This window comes from Herpailurus yagouaroundi, unplaced genomic scaffold (genome assembly GCF_014898765.1).
Source record: "Herpailurus yagouaroundi ecotype Mexico unplaced genomic scaffold, PumYag 196, whole genome shotgun sequence".
In the NCBI taxonomy this organism is placed as follows: Eukaryota; Metazoa; Chordata; class Mammalia; order Carnivora; family Felidae; genus Herpailurus; species Herpailurus yagouaroundi.
In genome coordinates, this window is record NW_024412427.1 from 888,452 (window position 1) to 904,892 (window position 16,441).

The following is a 16,441-nucleotide window of genomic DNA, read 5'->3' on the forward strand; positions in this document are numbered from 1 at the left end:
ATCAGCTTTGAGGGGCAGATGTCAAGGGCACTGACTGAAGTCAGACCACCTGGGTTCAAATAACAGGTCTACACTTAGCTGTGCAGATATGACAACCGGCTTAACCTCTCTGTGCCTCTCTATCTATGAAACGGAGATCAAAAGTAAGGTGGGGAGGAGACGAGTGAAACCACTGAAGGTACTTAGGACAGAGCCAGGCACAGAGTATGCACTCATTCATGGCATCTGTTACCGGTAATTTCTCTCTTCCTCCTTGGCTTCAAAGGCTCTCTCTTCTCTCTCCTTGTCCTCTTGAACACCTAGCAATGACTTACCCAACTGGGCTCACAAGGATAAGAAAACAGAGCCATTGGGAAGACCTCATGATGTGATACATGCGAAGGGTTTAGCAGGTGCCTCATACATGCTGTTATCATCTTGTTATTTATTGCGATCACGGTTACGATTCTGATGAGCCCTGGAATGGTGTTCAGAAGCGTCTGCCCCCGGAGATGAGCAGGTGCACAGCAAGTGCAGGGGTAACGGAGTATAAGACACTCCGTGTCCAGTACAGAGGGGGTGGAGGGGGGTAGATGGGAGAAAGGGAAGAAAGAGGGGTAGGGGAGGGAATAGAGGTCCAGCTCTCCGGGCCTCCTGGAGTCTGGCTGTGCCTTTGCCAGGCTCTGTCCCTCCGGCGCCTCTGGCTGTCTTGCCTGGCTCGCGGTGATTCTCTAATGCTCTCCTCTCTGGCTTCCCCTTGACCGCTGCTTCTCTCTACGGCCTTGGCCAGACCTTAGCCAAGCCAGATTCTAGCTCCCAGTGTTATTATACCCATCTGACAGGTCAGGAAACCCAGGCGCAGTGAGGGGCCGTGATGTGTCCGGGGTGCCACAAGGAGGCAGGGGCAGGATCCAGACCTAGATCTCCTGACTCCCAAGCCCCGTGCTGCTTGTCTTTTCCGGCAAGAGAGGCCGTCTGGGTGAGGGGTGAGCTCTCAGAGTCTAGACCAGCGGGGTCCTCTACCAGCGTGATTGCGTCCCCGAAAGGACGTTTGACAATGTCTGGGGACACAATGTGTGGCTGCCATGACTGAGGCAGGGACCCTCCCGGCATCTGGCGGGTGGAGCCCAGGAATGTTACCGAATGTCCTACAATGCACAGCACGGCCCCACACCTCAAGGACTAACCCGGCCCTTGAAGCAAACAGCGCAGAAGCTGAGAAACCCTGGTCTAGATACTCATGCAGCGTTTTGTTGTTGTTGTTTTCATGGTTTTTTTTGAAAGAGAGAGAGAGCAGGGGAGGGGCAGAGAGAGAGGAAGACACAGAATCTGAAGCAGGCTGCAGGCTCTGAGCTGTCAGCACAGAGCCCGACGTGGGGCTCGAACTCACAAACCGTGAGATCACAACCCGAGCCGACCTCAGTTGCTTAACTGACTGAGCTGCCCAGGAACCCCTAGACCCTCACGCAGCTTTAAACGTTATTCACTCCGATTTCCTCTTCTGTAAAATGGCGATAATAAGACTGCCAAGCTCACAGAATTTGGGGGGACTCAATGGCCCAAGGCATTTAACGAGCTGAACCTAGTGGCTGGTGGAATCAAGTTTACTGCAACAAATGAAGTGGTGGCGGGGGGACGGGGATGGTACACCCAACAGTGGCCAAAACTAGAATCCAGGACGTGTGACGAAGGACCACAGTCTCCGAAACCAAGCCCCAAAGGTCGGGCTTGTGTCTAAAGAATCTTCAGTTCCTCCTCCCCTCCCTGCGATCAGCATTTGAGAATTCGAGCATTAATTTAAAAGGAGAAAACGCATTACCTGTTCTCCATGCAGATCTGAGCTCCCATTTTAATTTGCCTTCATTATCTCTTTCTCTTATTAAGAACCGTAAATCTGTTTTGTGTTTTCATTATTCCATTAGCTCAAGGAAGCTCATCAGTAATGTGGGGAGCTGCCGACATAAATAGCACAATTTTCATACAGGCGATGCAATAATTGACTTAAGTCACTAGTCTGCAGAGGCTGAAGCCCACAATTAGAGAAAGCGGCGTGATTTGAAAACGAGTTACAATTGATTGGATTTCAGACGAAACCAGGTTTGGAATGTGTTAATTGCATTCCACCCAAACACCAGGACGAAAGGAGGCAGCCGGAGATTTAGGGAAATAACAGAATCTTCTCTACAAACAGCCCCAAATTGCTTAATAGGTGGGAGAGATCTGATTAAGATGGGAAGCTAATGGCCTCACTGTAGTTCAGGGTGAGGGGCTGAAATCCTCATCTTGGAAACGCCTCAAGGTAAGAGAGCTTCAGTTTGCTCCATGGCCTGGCTGAATCTGGGGGTGGGGGTGGGGGGGTCAGGGTACAGATACTAATGGACCCTCCTTCCTGTTAGAGCCTAAACCAGACTCTGTCCCACCTCTGCTCAAAACCCACCAGGAACTTTCATCTTGTTCCAGCAAAAGCCAAGTCCTTTCAGTCCCGCGCAAGATGCTACGGGAGAGTTCCCGTAAACTTGCCGACCTCCTTACTCACCGGAGGTGACCGACGTCCTTCATGCTCTGGCCCCCACTCATGCCTCTACTGTGTCTCATTGTTTTCTCTTCCCAGAGCAGCCTACCCTTATAATTAATACAATTGCCAAAAGATCCCCAACGCTTCCATGCTTTGCCTTGCCACAGAGCCTTTGCATATCCCTTCCCCACCTCATTCACCTAGTTAATCCCTAAGCTGCCCCCAGATCTCATTTGGTTCACGCCCCACCCCGGGCCCCTAACCTTTCCTCTTAAAGTTTCTAGGAATTCAGGGGCATCTGGGTGGCTCAGTCGGTTGAGCGACCGACTTCATCTCAGGTCACTATCTCACAGACTGTGAGTTCGAGCCCCGCGTCGGGCTCTGTGCTGACAGCTCAGAGCCTGGAGCCTGCTTCTGTTTCTGTTTCTGTGTCTCCCTCCCTCTTTGCCCCTAACCCACTCACATTCTGTCTCTGTCTCTCTCAAAAATACATAAAAACATTAAAAAAAAATTAAAAAAAGTTTCTAGGAAGTCAGAGGAAAAAATAATTAGTGGAAAACTTGTTTTATGTCATTAGTTTCCCAGCCCCCAGGTTTCTGGACCTTTTCTCTCATCCCCTCAGCTACAAAGATAAAACAGAAACAGATAGATTTATATCCAATGGTTTTGTTTCCTGGTCACAGCTGATTGGCCCAAAATTGGCCTTGGATCCAAACTGGCCCAATCAAAATCCTTCCCTGGGAATTTGGAATGTGATGTAAGGATTTGAATATCAGCCTGGCTACCCTTTTATGTCTTTTCTCTTTTGCTTTCTCTTTTTGTTTCTAAGGCCTTTTGCTCAATTTCTTTCTCGAATATAATTTTACAGAAATGAATACATGTTGCATTTTTTAGCTCAGGGCTTGATTCCCTTATTCCTACTTCCAATTACATTATCCTGCAACCTAGCGCTAGGCGACCCACATTAACAATTCAGAATGTATCCCTCCAAAATATCTTTATATGCATTGGTGGTATGGTGGTGAGCATGGCTGCCTTCCAAAATATTTTTATTTGTGCTTATATTCACATCCATGTTTATATTCGTCAGATGCATACAAGTATAGGCAAATGGATTTTTTCAATTACTCTTTGTTTTAGAAAAATGGGATTCTGTTTTGGGGCGCCTGGGTGGCGCAGTCGGTTAAGCGTCCGACTTCGGCCAGGTCACCATCTCGCGGTCCGGGAGTTCGAGCCCCGCATCGGGCTCTGGGCTGATGGCTCAGAGCCTGGAGCCTGTTTCCGATTCTGTGTCTCCCTCTCTCTCTCTGCCCCTCCCCCGTTCATGCTCTGTCTCTCTCTGTCCCAAAAATAAATAAATGTTGAAAAAAAAAATGGGATTCTGTTTTACACTCTTCTCCATCTTGTTCTTTTCCCTTTTCCAAAAACATCTCAAATAAATCTCCCCAGATCAAGCAATAAAGCTCCAATTCATTCTGTAAACAGTGACTTAATGGTCTGGGTTGAGCCTACACCAGAAAGAATGGCTATTATTTTCAGAGTGGACACAGAGAAAGCGGGTCTGAAAAGGGAGGAAAAGGAAGAGGGAACTCAGAGAGAAACAGGTAAGCCCCAGAGGTAGGTGCCGTCCACGTCTAGGCTGGTATGAAACTCTCCTGCCTCTCAGCCTTTGGGTCTGGGAACCGCAAGTCTTCTTTATAAGAAAGCAGCCCTCTGTGGGCTAAGTCAACTCAGTGGGTGTCAGTTGTAGTTAACAGAGTCTTAACTAACACAGGGGAATCAGGCGTGGTGCTTTATGGCTATTTGGGGCTTTTTTGGACCTTGGGCGTTAAGAGTAGGGTTAGCCTAACTCCTCGGTTAATGACATGTTATCACGACTGTTCCAGGCGGCTAAGCCCCAGCCCTTGACTGATTTGTTCACTTGTCTCCTCCTTGATTCCCTCCTCCACCACCACTTCCTCCCCGCCCCCCCAACTGCCCGCTATCATATGTAGGTGATCTGGCATCTAGTGAAGAGGCCAGTTTGACATTGGCTTTGAGTCGGTGACTAGAGGAAGCAAAGAACCGATTGGGCTGCTGCGGGATTTCCTGAAATCCTGGAGACCGTGGCTGTGGAGCGTCGGTGACAGGCTGTCTCTCACGGGACCGCGAGCATGTTTCTATCAGTATCTCCACCCGCGAGGCCAGACGGATACAAATCTCCCGAGAGCTTCTCCTCCTGAGGTCTCCGGGCGACATCGGCCACCACACGTCACCTCCAACCGTGCGGCCGTGAACGTGCAAACACGCACGACCGGCGTGAAGGCCTCTCTTCCGTGCCTTCTTCCCGGGAGTGAGAGCTGGTTCTTGGGGGCGGCTGGAAAAGTCATATTCTCTTAAAAAAATTATGGTAGGGGCGCCTGGGTGGCTCGGTCGGTCAAGCGTCCGACCTCGGCTCAGGTCATGATCTCACGGTCCGTGAGTTCGAGCCCCGCGTCAGGCTCTGTGCTGACCACTCATATCCTGGAGCCTGTTTCGGATTCTGTGTCTCCCTCTCTCTCTGCCCCTCCCCCGCTCATGCTCTGTCTCTCTCTGTCCCAAAAATAAATAAACGTTGAAAAAAATTATGGTAAGATACACATAAGCATAAAACTTACCATCATGGCCATTTTTAAGGGGACCGTTCAACGGCATCGAGGTCATTCACATTGTTGTGCAGCCTCCAGAACGCTTTTCATCTTACAAATCTGCAACTCTGTCTCTCTTAAACAACATCTCCCCATTTCCCTCTCCCTCAGACCCTGACAACCACCCTTCTACTGTCCGTCTCTAGGACTTTGACTTCTCTGGGTACTTCGTATAAGTGGAATCACACAGTATTGGTCATTGGTGCCTGGTTTATTTCACTCAGCATAATGTCCTCAAGGCTCATCCATGTTGCAACCTGGGGGGTCAGGATTTCCTTCTTGTTTTTTTTTTTTAATGTTTTGTTCCTTCTTTTATTTTTGAGAAAGAGTGTGAGTCGGGGAGGGGCATAGAGGGGGGGGGACGGAGGCTCTGCTCTGAGAGTGGCGAGCGCCATGTGGGGCTCGAACTCACCGATGGGGAGATGATGACCCGAGCCGAAGTCGGACGTTCAGCGGACAGAACCACCCAGGTGCCCCAGGATTTCCTTCCTTTTTAAGGCTGAGGAATATTCCATTTGCGTGGACAAACCACATTTTGTTTATCTGTTCATCTGTGATGGACACTTCAACAAATCTTGGCCTTCTTACGTAGAAAGCACAGCTCTACCCAGAGCACATGAACAGATACGCAGTATATACAGGGTTGTTGAGGCCTTAAAATTTCATTTGGGGAGCAATTACAGTTAACTTTGTCCTAGTGCTGCGTGGAGACTCTCCGTGTGGCCATCCTCCAGCCGGGAGAGCCCAAGGATCACTGTTTCGGAGAGAGGTTTGCAGAGGAGCTGGGACCTGAGCGTATGGTGGCCCCCGAGTCTGGAGGGCAGGTGCTTTGCCAGGTTTGGCACGAAATACTAGGATCCAGTAGCATGGAGGTCCTGTGCCCTCCGGGTCACCTCACCCAACTGTGTAACCAGAGATGGCCAGGGCTGTGGTCCCACCGTGCTCCTGCGCATCAGGCTCCCGACGGTGCCTTGAATGGGCAAAGCTCATGCCCCCACTCCTCCCCAGACACATTCTCACCCTTACTGAGCACGCCCGCCCTTTCGCAACTCAAGTCTTTGTGTTGTGTTCATTCTTTCAACGGTCAACTGTTTGTTGAGCACCTAATAGGTGCCAAGCACAGTGCGAGGCTCTGAGATATGACCGTGAACTGAACCCGCTAGTTCCCCCACCTCACCCAGCCCCACCCAAGAGCTTTCAGGAGGCTGTGGCTCGGAAGGCCGTCCCTCCTCCGGCCTGGGCAGCCAAGAAAGGAATTCTGGAGAAGGAACGATGAAACTGAAATCTCAAGGGTGAGTCCAGCCTGTTTGCACAACCTCTGAATAATAGCAACGTTTACGACCACAATGGTCATCACCCCCGGTTGAATATTTACCATATGCCGTCAGCTCTCACGCCACCTGTCCAGGGGGTCCCTGCTCGCTAGAGGAGAAGCCAGGGTCCTCGGTGACTTGTACGGTTGCCCGTCATCTGTTCCTGCCCTAACCTCTCTCCCAGCTCATCTACACTTTCCCTTGGCTCTGTCCATCCCAGCCATGCCAGCCTCCATGCCCAGACTGTGTCAAGCCTGCTTCTGGCTGTGTTTCTGCACATGCTTTTTTTTTTTTTTTTAATGTTTATTTATTTTTGAGAGAGAGAGAGAGAGAGAGAAAACGAGCAGGGGAGGGGCAGAGAGACAGGGAGACACAGAATGTGAAGCAGGCTCCAGGCTCCGAGCTGACAGCACAGAGCCTGACACGGGGCTCGAACTCACGGACCGTGAGATCATGACCCGAGCCGAAGTCGGGCACTTCACCGACACCCACCCAGGAGCCCCTGCACGTGCTTTTCAGATCGCCTGGAACATACCTTTCCTCATCTCCATCAGACCATTGCTCGAATGTCACCAAATTGTCATTCAACTACTGTCGTAATTGTCCCTGCCAACTCCCACCTTGGAGCACTGTTTTATTTTTCTCCTCTCGTGCTTATCACTAGCGTAAAATATCCCGTATTTTATGTAGTTGCCTCGCCTGTTTGCCTGTCTTTCCCCATTAGAAGGTAGATTGCACCATGGCCGGGATGGATCCATCATGTTCGCAGCTGTACTCCCAGCATTTGCCACGGAGCCTGGCACGTAGTAAGTGCTCAGTAAATATGTGTCAAGTTAACGATTTGCACATACGCCTCAAGCCCGGGGGATCTGATCGATACTTCTCGAAAAGTCACATACACACGGATCACTTGAAGATCTCGCCAAAACTCATATTCGGAGTCACTGGGTCTAGGGTGAGGTCTGGGAGTCTGCATTTCTATAAGTCCCAGGGGAGGCCCATGTGCTGGTCTTAGCCACACTCTGGGCAGCCTGGCCTCAGCCTCCATGACCAGCATCCACTGTACGGAGAAGTAACACCAGGCTCGGAAAGCTTAATGAAATTGCTAAAGCCCCAGCTTTAGGGGGTGGCCTGGGTTCGATGTCTGTCACACTCCCAGAACCAATGTTGATGCTGATGATCTCTACCTCATTGCAGACCCCAAGGCTGAAAGGTGTCTCCCAGGTGGCTTGTGAAATCAAACTTTCCCCGAAGTTTCCACGTGAGAATAGAGCGGGCCCAACTCGGGCCCAGCCGGTGGGGCGGGGAGCCCCCAGCCCTCCCTGACGCGCTTTGTCCTGGCACTTTGCGTGCTCTCTCTCGACGCTCTGTCTTGTGCTGAGATCTGGGGAGAGGGTGTTGAGAACCTTCCAAAGAGCTTTCTTGGCTCATTGACAAAGAAGGGAGCTTTCCAGGCCAAACCTTGCACTTGGTGAGTGTGAGCTGGTAAACCCGATAAGCAAATCCGGGGGAAATTGGCGGCATTATCTCATTACAAGGTCAAGGGCCTTGATCTCCTCCCCATCATCCGCTCCCAGAGCTCCACTGGAGGCAAAGGTGGCCATTTTATCCAGAGCCTTCTGAATCTTACGTTCCGTCTGAACTCAGTATCACAGAGAGACGCTTTTCAGTGAGAGGCTCTCACATTCCCTCTCAGCTCTTACCGCCGCCTAATTACCCAGGCGTCTATTCCCAAATCTAACTAGCTTTGCCCACCATCAAAGCAGCGTCTCCCACTCGGGCGGATCTATAGCTCAGCCTGCCGTGCCACCCCCCATGCCCACTGCAGCCGCTGACCTCACGGGCCACCACTGCTTTTCCTTTTCTTCAATACTGACTGCCCTCCGAGCTCTTCCCCAGAGCCCCAGTTCAGGACTCTGCCCCAAGCAGCCCCACAGTTAAAGGCAGGGAAAGTCTGGAAGACGCCATAGGTCACGGGTCGCAAACTCAATGCCTGAAGAGGCCAGGCAGGTAACATAAATAAGAAAGGTGGGCGGGGCTGGGGTGGGGGGTGGGGGCTCAGTTCGGCTTCTTAAAGGCAGTGGAGGGGCAGGTCCTCTGTGCCGGTGGACAGGAGCCACATGGGAAGACCGCCGTGGGGCCAGATCTAAACTTCCAATGTGAGTACCGGTTTACGGGATCTCTCCCAGCGGGTAACGGTTGCAAACTAATCTGAAAGAATGTCCAAGCCTCGCCTGGACCCATTCAGCATGTGGCGCAGCCAAATTCAACCCACAGGGGCCACTGGTTTGCTCTCTTGGCTTAGAAAGCCGAGGAAAGAGTGAATGTGAATTTCCGGAGGCCTGGATCAGTCAGGGTCCAAGGACGAAAGGGGACACCATTAAAGGGGTCGTTTGAAGGGGGTTTTCGATTCACAAGGTGTGGGCAAGGGAGGGGGAGAGCAGAAGGAATAGTGCCCCTGACGTAGGGGTTCTGTCATCACCCCAACGCCTGGATGCCGGAGGGGAAGAGAAGCGACGCGAACCTGGAGAGGAGAGCCAGCACAGGTGACCGCAGGGCCGGGAGGTGCGCTTCCTGACCCCGCCCTCATCTCTCTCCCGCTAGAGCTCCCCGCTGGCCACCTCCCTGAATGCACCCGGCCATGGGAGTCCTGGCAGGGGGCCTCCTGGACAGACAGCAAGGCGGAGGAAGATAAGGAGGTAAATGGAAGACGTGGGGCACAAGACCCCGGGCCACGGCCATACCTGGCAATCACCGTGGTCACCAAGGTGACCACCTCTGTCCAAACGGAGAGCCGCCTCTGTGTGAATATCACCTCTCAGTGTTTCTGTATTATTTACTCCTGTGTTGTCAGCCTATTGTGTCCTTCAGGTGGGGCACATCCTGGGTCTTCTTGGCTACAGCTTTGGATCCTTTTTGACCCGGATTGTGATTTTTTTAAGGTGCTATACAGACAGAAGTGAGCCTTGGTGCCGGGCAGTCTGAGTTTGAATGCCGGCTCACCGGCTGTGCGATGCTAGGTGAATCAGTCAGCCTCTCTGAGCCTCCACTCCCACTCTGTAACGACAGTCAGGGAGGATCACACTCCCTCCCTCACAGGGTTGTTGAAGGCTTAGAGATGATGGTCGTATGGTACAATATAGTGCCTGGAACTTTATAGTTAAATTTAGAGGCTATTCTTTATTTTCTTTTCCTTTTTTTTTTTTTTTTTTTTTAAGTAGGCTCCACACCCGGAGCAGAGCCCAACATAGGGCTCAATTTCACAACCCTGAGATCAAGACCGGAGCTGAGGTCGAGAGTTGGGAGCTTAACTGACTGGGCCGCCCAGGCGCCCCTAAGTGCTATTATTTTAAATAGTATCATTACTGGGGCGCCTGGGTGGCGCAGTCAGTTAGGCGACCGACTTCAGCCAGGTCACGATCTCGCGGTCCATGAGTTCGAGCCCCGCGTCGGGCTCTGGGCTGATGGCTCAGAGTCTGGAGCCTGTTTCCGATTCTGTGTCTCCCTCTCTCTCTGCCCCTCGCCCGTTCATGCTCTGTCTCTCTCTGTCCCCCCCCCAAAAAAAAATAGTATCATTACTCTTTCTCCTCCTTACCTGCTCCAATTTATATCTTGGCTAATACCAACTCTCTTTAACCCATACTCCCACCCGCTCCCCCCGGAGCGGTCAGGTTACCTCTCCTCCCAATTCACCCGGATGTCCTTCCTCCTTGGAGTGTCTGTCCTCTTAACCCGAGGACACTGTTCCTAGTTGCAACCCTCAACCCCCTTTCTAGGGCAAATCTCTCTTCCTTGCGGTGACCCATCGTGTCAGATCACCGGCACCAAGTCCCTGGGCTCCCAGTTGCAGAAATCTCCCTGATTTTTGGCCCCAGGAAAGAAGCTGAAATTCAGTAAGAGGATTGGTACACAAAGCTGTTCATGTCTGTGCTATTTACCGCTGTGAAAAATCAGGAACGCTCTCAAATGTACAAGAAGCCAGGAGGGGTTGAGTAGGGACAGGATGAGGGCATAGCCCGATGGCAGATCGTGTAGTTTTTGGAGGTGGTATTTGCGGAGAGTTTGTAAAAACATAGAAAATGCACGTGATATCACTGAGGGGCAGAGCAGGGCAGGTGCATGTGCTCCCGTTATGAGCATGTAAACTCACCTGTTTTCTCTTAATTGAAAACACTGGAAGGAAAAAGAGAAAAAAAAAATCATTTAAACAGGGCGGGCAGTTCTCTTGATCAAAAACACTGAAAAAAGGTGGGGGGTGGCTCAGTCGGTTGGGCGTCTGACTCTTGATTTCGGCTCAGGTCATGATCTCACGGTTCACGAGCTCAAGCCCCACACTGGGCCCTGTGTGGACAGTGCAGAGCCTGCTTGGGATTCTCTCTCTCTCGCTCTTGCTCTCACTCTCTCTCTCAAAGTAAATAAACTTTAAAAACAAACAAGCACACACTGGAAAAGGAAAGAGAAAAAAATCATTTGAGCAGGGCAGGCAGGTCCTGTAACGGAATGACGATTTGCCACTAATCGAGTGTGGAGTGGGGTGAGAGTCTGGGGAAACGCCTTCCGTCCCCACTTCCTGAGTTAGCATCACACTCTGCTGCCCCAAGATACGTGACATCCATTGCCGTGTGCCTCCTAAACACAGGCAGGATACTCCGGGTGTAGACAAATTTTTGCAGTGTCTCTCCAGAGGCATTTACATTTATAACCTAACCCCTGTGGATGGGTGGCTCTGTTATAGAAATGAAAACGAGGAGAAGGAGAAGGAGAAACAGCAAACGTGCCAAAATCCTACCAGGAGTTGAACGTGAAGAAGTGTGGGTGACTTTCTCTGCCCGCTTCTTTCATTCATTGATAAATATTTATTGAGCATCTATTGTGAGTCAGACGCTATTCTATGCGCTGAAGAAGAAGTAGAAATAAAGAATTGCAAAACTCCCTGGTGGGTGGAGACGGACAGTAAACACCCAGATAAGTGAGTTGTAGAGCAGGTTGGGGACTGATGTGTACCTGGGAGAAGCAGATAAAGCCGGGCCGGGGGGCAAGGGGAGTGCCAGGTTTGGGGGTAGGGTTGCAAGTTCAAGTAGGGTGACAGGAAGTCCTCATTGAGAAGTTGACAGCTGAGCAAAGATCGGAAGGAGAGGAGGGAGGGAGCATATCTGGGGGAAGAAGGTTTCGGGGGGGTGGGGGGTGCTCGTGGGGGACAGCAGGACAGAAATGTGTAAAAACCAGCAAGGCAACCTCTGGGGCTGAGACAGAGAGAGCAAGGGGGCTGTGGCTTGCTGCATTTCCCGTATTTCCTCTAGCGAGAGCATTTAACTTGTATAATAGACAGCAGAGTGCTTTGGGCGCCTGGGTGGTTCAGTCAGTTAAGCATCCGACCTCTGTTCAGGTCGTGATCTCGCCGTCTGTGGGTTCGAGCCCCACGTTGGGCTCTGTGCTGACAGCTCAGAGTCTGGAGCCTGTTTCGGATCCTGTGTCTCCTTCTCTCTCTGCCCCTCCCTGTTCATGCTCTCTCTCTCTCTCTCTCTCAAAAATAAACATGAAGAAGAAATCAGAGCCCTTTATCTTTAAAGGAAGAGACCAGGACAGAGGGAGGGAAGATACCTCCCTTTTCCTGGCCAGGAGAAGCTGATGACTTTTTCTCTTCGCTCAGTCCCACAGCTGCCCAGTGGCTGGCCTCCTGTAAGCACAGAGCACCCCTTCACGTCTGCCCTCCCTGGCTTCTCGCGGGGTCAGCTGCCAGATGCGACTCCCCGGGGGCTCTGGGCCGCGTGGCCTGGGGTCTTGGGACCGTGGACACCCCCTGAGTCCCTCCACCCCCTCACCGCCCCTCCCCACCCCGCCAGCCCGAGGAATGCGAAGTGTGAGCAAACCACGCTGCCGGCCCCACGCCTCCCAAGGGCACCTGGGGGTGATGCCAGCCCTGGGAAGGAGTCGCCAGTAAAGATCCGAGGTGCTAATAAGGACGTGTCAATCCATTAACTTCACCCGAAGGGAAGAAAAAAATTTTCAATTACTGGTAACGGGAAACAAAATAGTGGGAAATCACGAATGACAATCTTTTTAAGACAGCCCTGGGGCCGCTTTCAGCTGACCCTGTGCATTAACCTGGCGGGGGAAAAATTTTACTCAGCTGCTCCCTCCTGTGTCCTTAATAGCATAAAATAAAAAGATTTTAGATAAGATTTCATTCTGTGAATCAATTGGCAAACCACACTAGGCTTCACAGGGCATTCTGGTCTCAGTCTAATGGAAATTATTCTTTTTTTAAAAAGAGAATATCAATAGCAAATTGGATCCTATCGCAGAAAGTATATACAAAGGATTTTATTTCAAGAGGTAATCTCTGGCTTCTTCTTCGGAGCTTTGCTCAACCTGGTACCTGCCAGCTTCCCAAGCAAAGCAGGGGGGTGGGGTGGGGGTGGGGGAAATTCGGGGAGAGAACAAAATCCAAAGCCTCGGGGCGCCTGGGTGGCGCAGTCGGTTGAGCGTCCGACTTCAGCCGGGTCACGATCTCGCGAGATCTCGCGTGATCTCGCGTGAGTTCAAGCCCCGCGTCGGGCTCTGGGCTGATGGCTCGGAGCCTGGAGCCTGTTTCCGATTCTGTGTCTCCCTCTCTCTCTGCCCCTCTCCCGTTCATGCTCTGTCTCTCTCTCTGCCCAAAAAAAAAAAAAAGTTGAAAAAAAATTAAAAAAAAAAAATCCAAAGCCTCGCTGTGACAGCACGGACAGAAAGTTGTCGGCCTTCACTGCTTTCCCACTTTGGTCTTTGATCTGTTCTCCAAACAGACCAGGTGCACCCCTGGCCCTTTGCACTTGCAATTACCTCCGTCTGCGATGTTTTCTCCTCTCGCCCTCCCTTGGCTCCCTCCTCAGCCTTCAGTTTCAAAAATCAGTTGTTTAGGAAAGCCCGGCTTAGCCACAACCCTTCCCCATTATCACTCTGAGACACATGACGACTGGATGTTGTGATTGGATGTTGTGTTGGATGTCTGGATTAATTACATTTAATTTCTTCCTTTTACTTTTTTATTTTGTTTTATTTTGGAGAGAGAGAGAGAGTGCAAGCTGGGGAGAGGGACAAGGGAAAGAGAGAGAGATAGAGAGAGAGAGATTGAGAATCCCAAGCAGGCTCCACTCCCAGCACAGAGCCCGGTGCCGGGCTCGATCCCATGACCCTGGGATCATGACCTGAGCGGAAATCAAGGGTCGGACGCTCAAGGCTGACCAGCTCAGCCACCCAGGCGTCCCCATGCAAATGTATTTCACCTTTCTGCTACTTCTGCAGAGACGGGGGCACATAAATGTATTAGTTGATTTCGATCTCAACTTTAGCAGTGGCCACTTGTTTGAGTCAGGAATTTTTTCTCCCCGGAGGCGGGGGTGGGGGGGGGACCCCTATCAGGTAATCAGACCCCGCAGGCAGCGGCTTCACCAGCTTGCCGTTTGGTCCACACCGGAGGCTTTGCTAACGCGTGATGAAAGGGAGACAGAAGTGGGCTGTCGGTGAAAGTCATGGCTGAGGCGGAGCACGGGCTGTTAGAAAGGCGCTCCCCTCGGCCACCTCAGCGCTGATCAGGATAAGGGGAGGGGAGACGACATCTAGTCCGTGCTAGACCCTCCTGCCCTTGCAGAGGGTTCTGGTGGACAGAGCTGATCTGGGGGATTGCACGCTCAAACCCTAGGTTTGATGCCTACACGGCCTCTGCCCTGACCCCCCACGGATGCTGAACAAACCCTGCTGCGAGAATACCGTGGCCGTTGCCCCACGGAGCCTTTTCTGCAAAGCACTGTCCGAGCCTCCAGAAGGACAGGGACGTGGAAATCCGCCGGGTTTCCGGGCAGGCTTGTCAGGCTGTTTTCTGCTGCCTGTTAATAAAGGTCTATTTGTGCAAGCTGGATGTGGTCTGAGCCTTGACTCCTTCAAAACCTGGATGCCCAGCGGCTCCATTTATTCTCGTATTCATTCAGCAGAGATTTATTGAGCACCTACTGTGTGCCAGACACCCTTCTGGCTGCTGGGGACACAGCAGAGGCAATACAGGTAAGCCCTCGTGTTCGCGAAGATTACATTTTTGGTACAGTGGGGATGGGAAAGAAAACAGAGACATAAACACGATCTTCTCCTCGAGCGGCGACCATTGCGAAGACAGCCGGGCGGCAGAGGGGGACCTCAGAGGGCGGGGCTCCAGAGAAGGATTCACCCTCAGTACCCGCCACACTCAGATGTCCACGCTGGAAGGGAAATCAAAGTTCCTTCTCCTTGGCTTTGCCGTTAACTTGCTGTGCGAGCTCTGCAAGATGGTCGGGGCCCCCCTCAGGTTTTCCCTCAGTTTCCGCATCCGTAGAGGGAAGGCGTCAGGCCTGCTGATTTTCAAGCTGCGGGCTGTGACCCTTTAAATGGGCCATGCAATCAAGCTGGTGGGTGATGGCCACGCTTGGGAAAAAATAAAAAAGCGAAACAGACAAACCAGGAAGAGCAGAGGGCTCCACATGGAGGGTGAGTACCGTTCCCTGTAACGTGTGTGTGTCGGGGGGGGGGGGGTGTCTGTGCGTGTCCCCATGCACACGCCGGCCAACATGGCCGCCACGTCAATCGTCGTTCTTGTCGCGCAGCGCTGTCAAAGACCTGGAAAGCCCGGTGGCGGGCCACCGCTCTGGGCATTCCAGGTGTGGCGCTAGGAATCTGGAGTCCTTTGCCCGCGGGACCAGACGCTTTAACAGCAATGCTCAGGAGCAGAGTGGAAATGGAACCGGGGAGCGTGTTCTGGGCAGACATCGCCTACGTTTTTATTACTCCCAATATGCAAAACTCACATTAAGGCCACGTTTAAAACCCCGTAATATCGCAGGGACGCTTGGTATTTCCTGGGGATCTGTTCCTACAACTTCCATCCCCCACCGTCTGAAACCTGGGAAACCATCTCGGGAGTGCAACCCCTCAGCAGCCCCCCTCCCCCTCTCTCGCTCTGCGGCTTCTCATCGCTCTAATTCATTCATTCATTCATTCATTCGCTCGCTCGCTCGCTCGCTCACATGCTCATTCATTGCATCACTGAGCACCACGGCGTGCGGGGCCAGACAGAGATCTCGTTCTCATGGAGTCACAGTCCGTTGGGGGGGCTGTGGCCAGTGAGGGCGAGATGGGCAATCCACAAGACACACACCAAGGACAGCTCTCGGGTGTGATGGGAGCTGTGGAGGCGATCGACAAGGTGGGGGCGGACAGCCAGAATGCCAGAGGGGGAGGGGAGCTCTGCATTGACCTCGGCTGCCCTCCTGCCCAGCCTGGACCCACAGTGAGTCATTCTCAAGACCGAACCCAAGGGCCCCGATCCCTGTCTATCCCGTGACCTTAACTTGTTAACCCTCTCAACAACCGTGGCAGGAGGCACCTCTTCTCTATCCCCATTTTCCAGGTGTAGAAACTGAGGCTCAGAGAGGCTGGTTGACTTGCCCAAGATCACCCAGCTCGTATAATGGCTTAACTGGGGTTTTAGGCAAACCCCGTGTGATTTAGGAGCCAGCGGATTGGGTTTCAGCTGGAACCTCACCGCGATTCGCCAACTCCCAAGACTCCTCTTGTTTCTGAATCCCTGCTGCTGCTGGGTTGATCTCCTTTGCCTGTCCTGACTGATCCGTTGGGGCTGCTGGGAACTCGCTGCCAACAGGAAATCTGAGGCTGCACCCGACTGCAGCCTTCATTCATTCAACAAAGACATATTAAGTCTCTACCGCCTGCCAGACCCCGTTTTAAGCCTGTGGCATTCCTTGGCAAGCGAAACCGCTCTCGGATATTCCAATGAGAAGAGACAATAAGTGAAAGAAAGAAACGGGGAAATCATAAACTATGCCAGAAGGTGAGAAGTGAAGTAAGCATGGAAAGGAGAATGGTTGCAGGTTAAATGGAACGGTTAAACCCAATTCTTCCCGTGGCCGGCTCCTCCTCATCCATTCAATCTCAACTTAAAG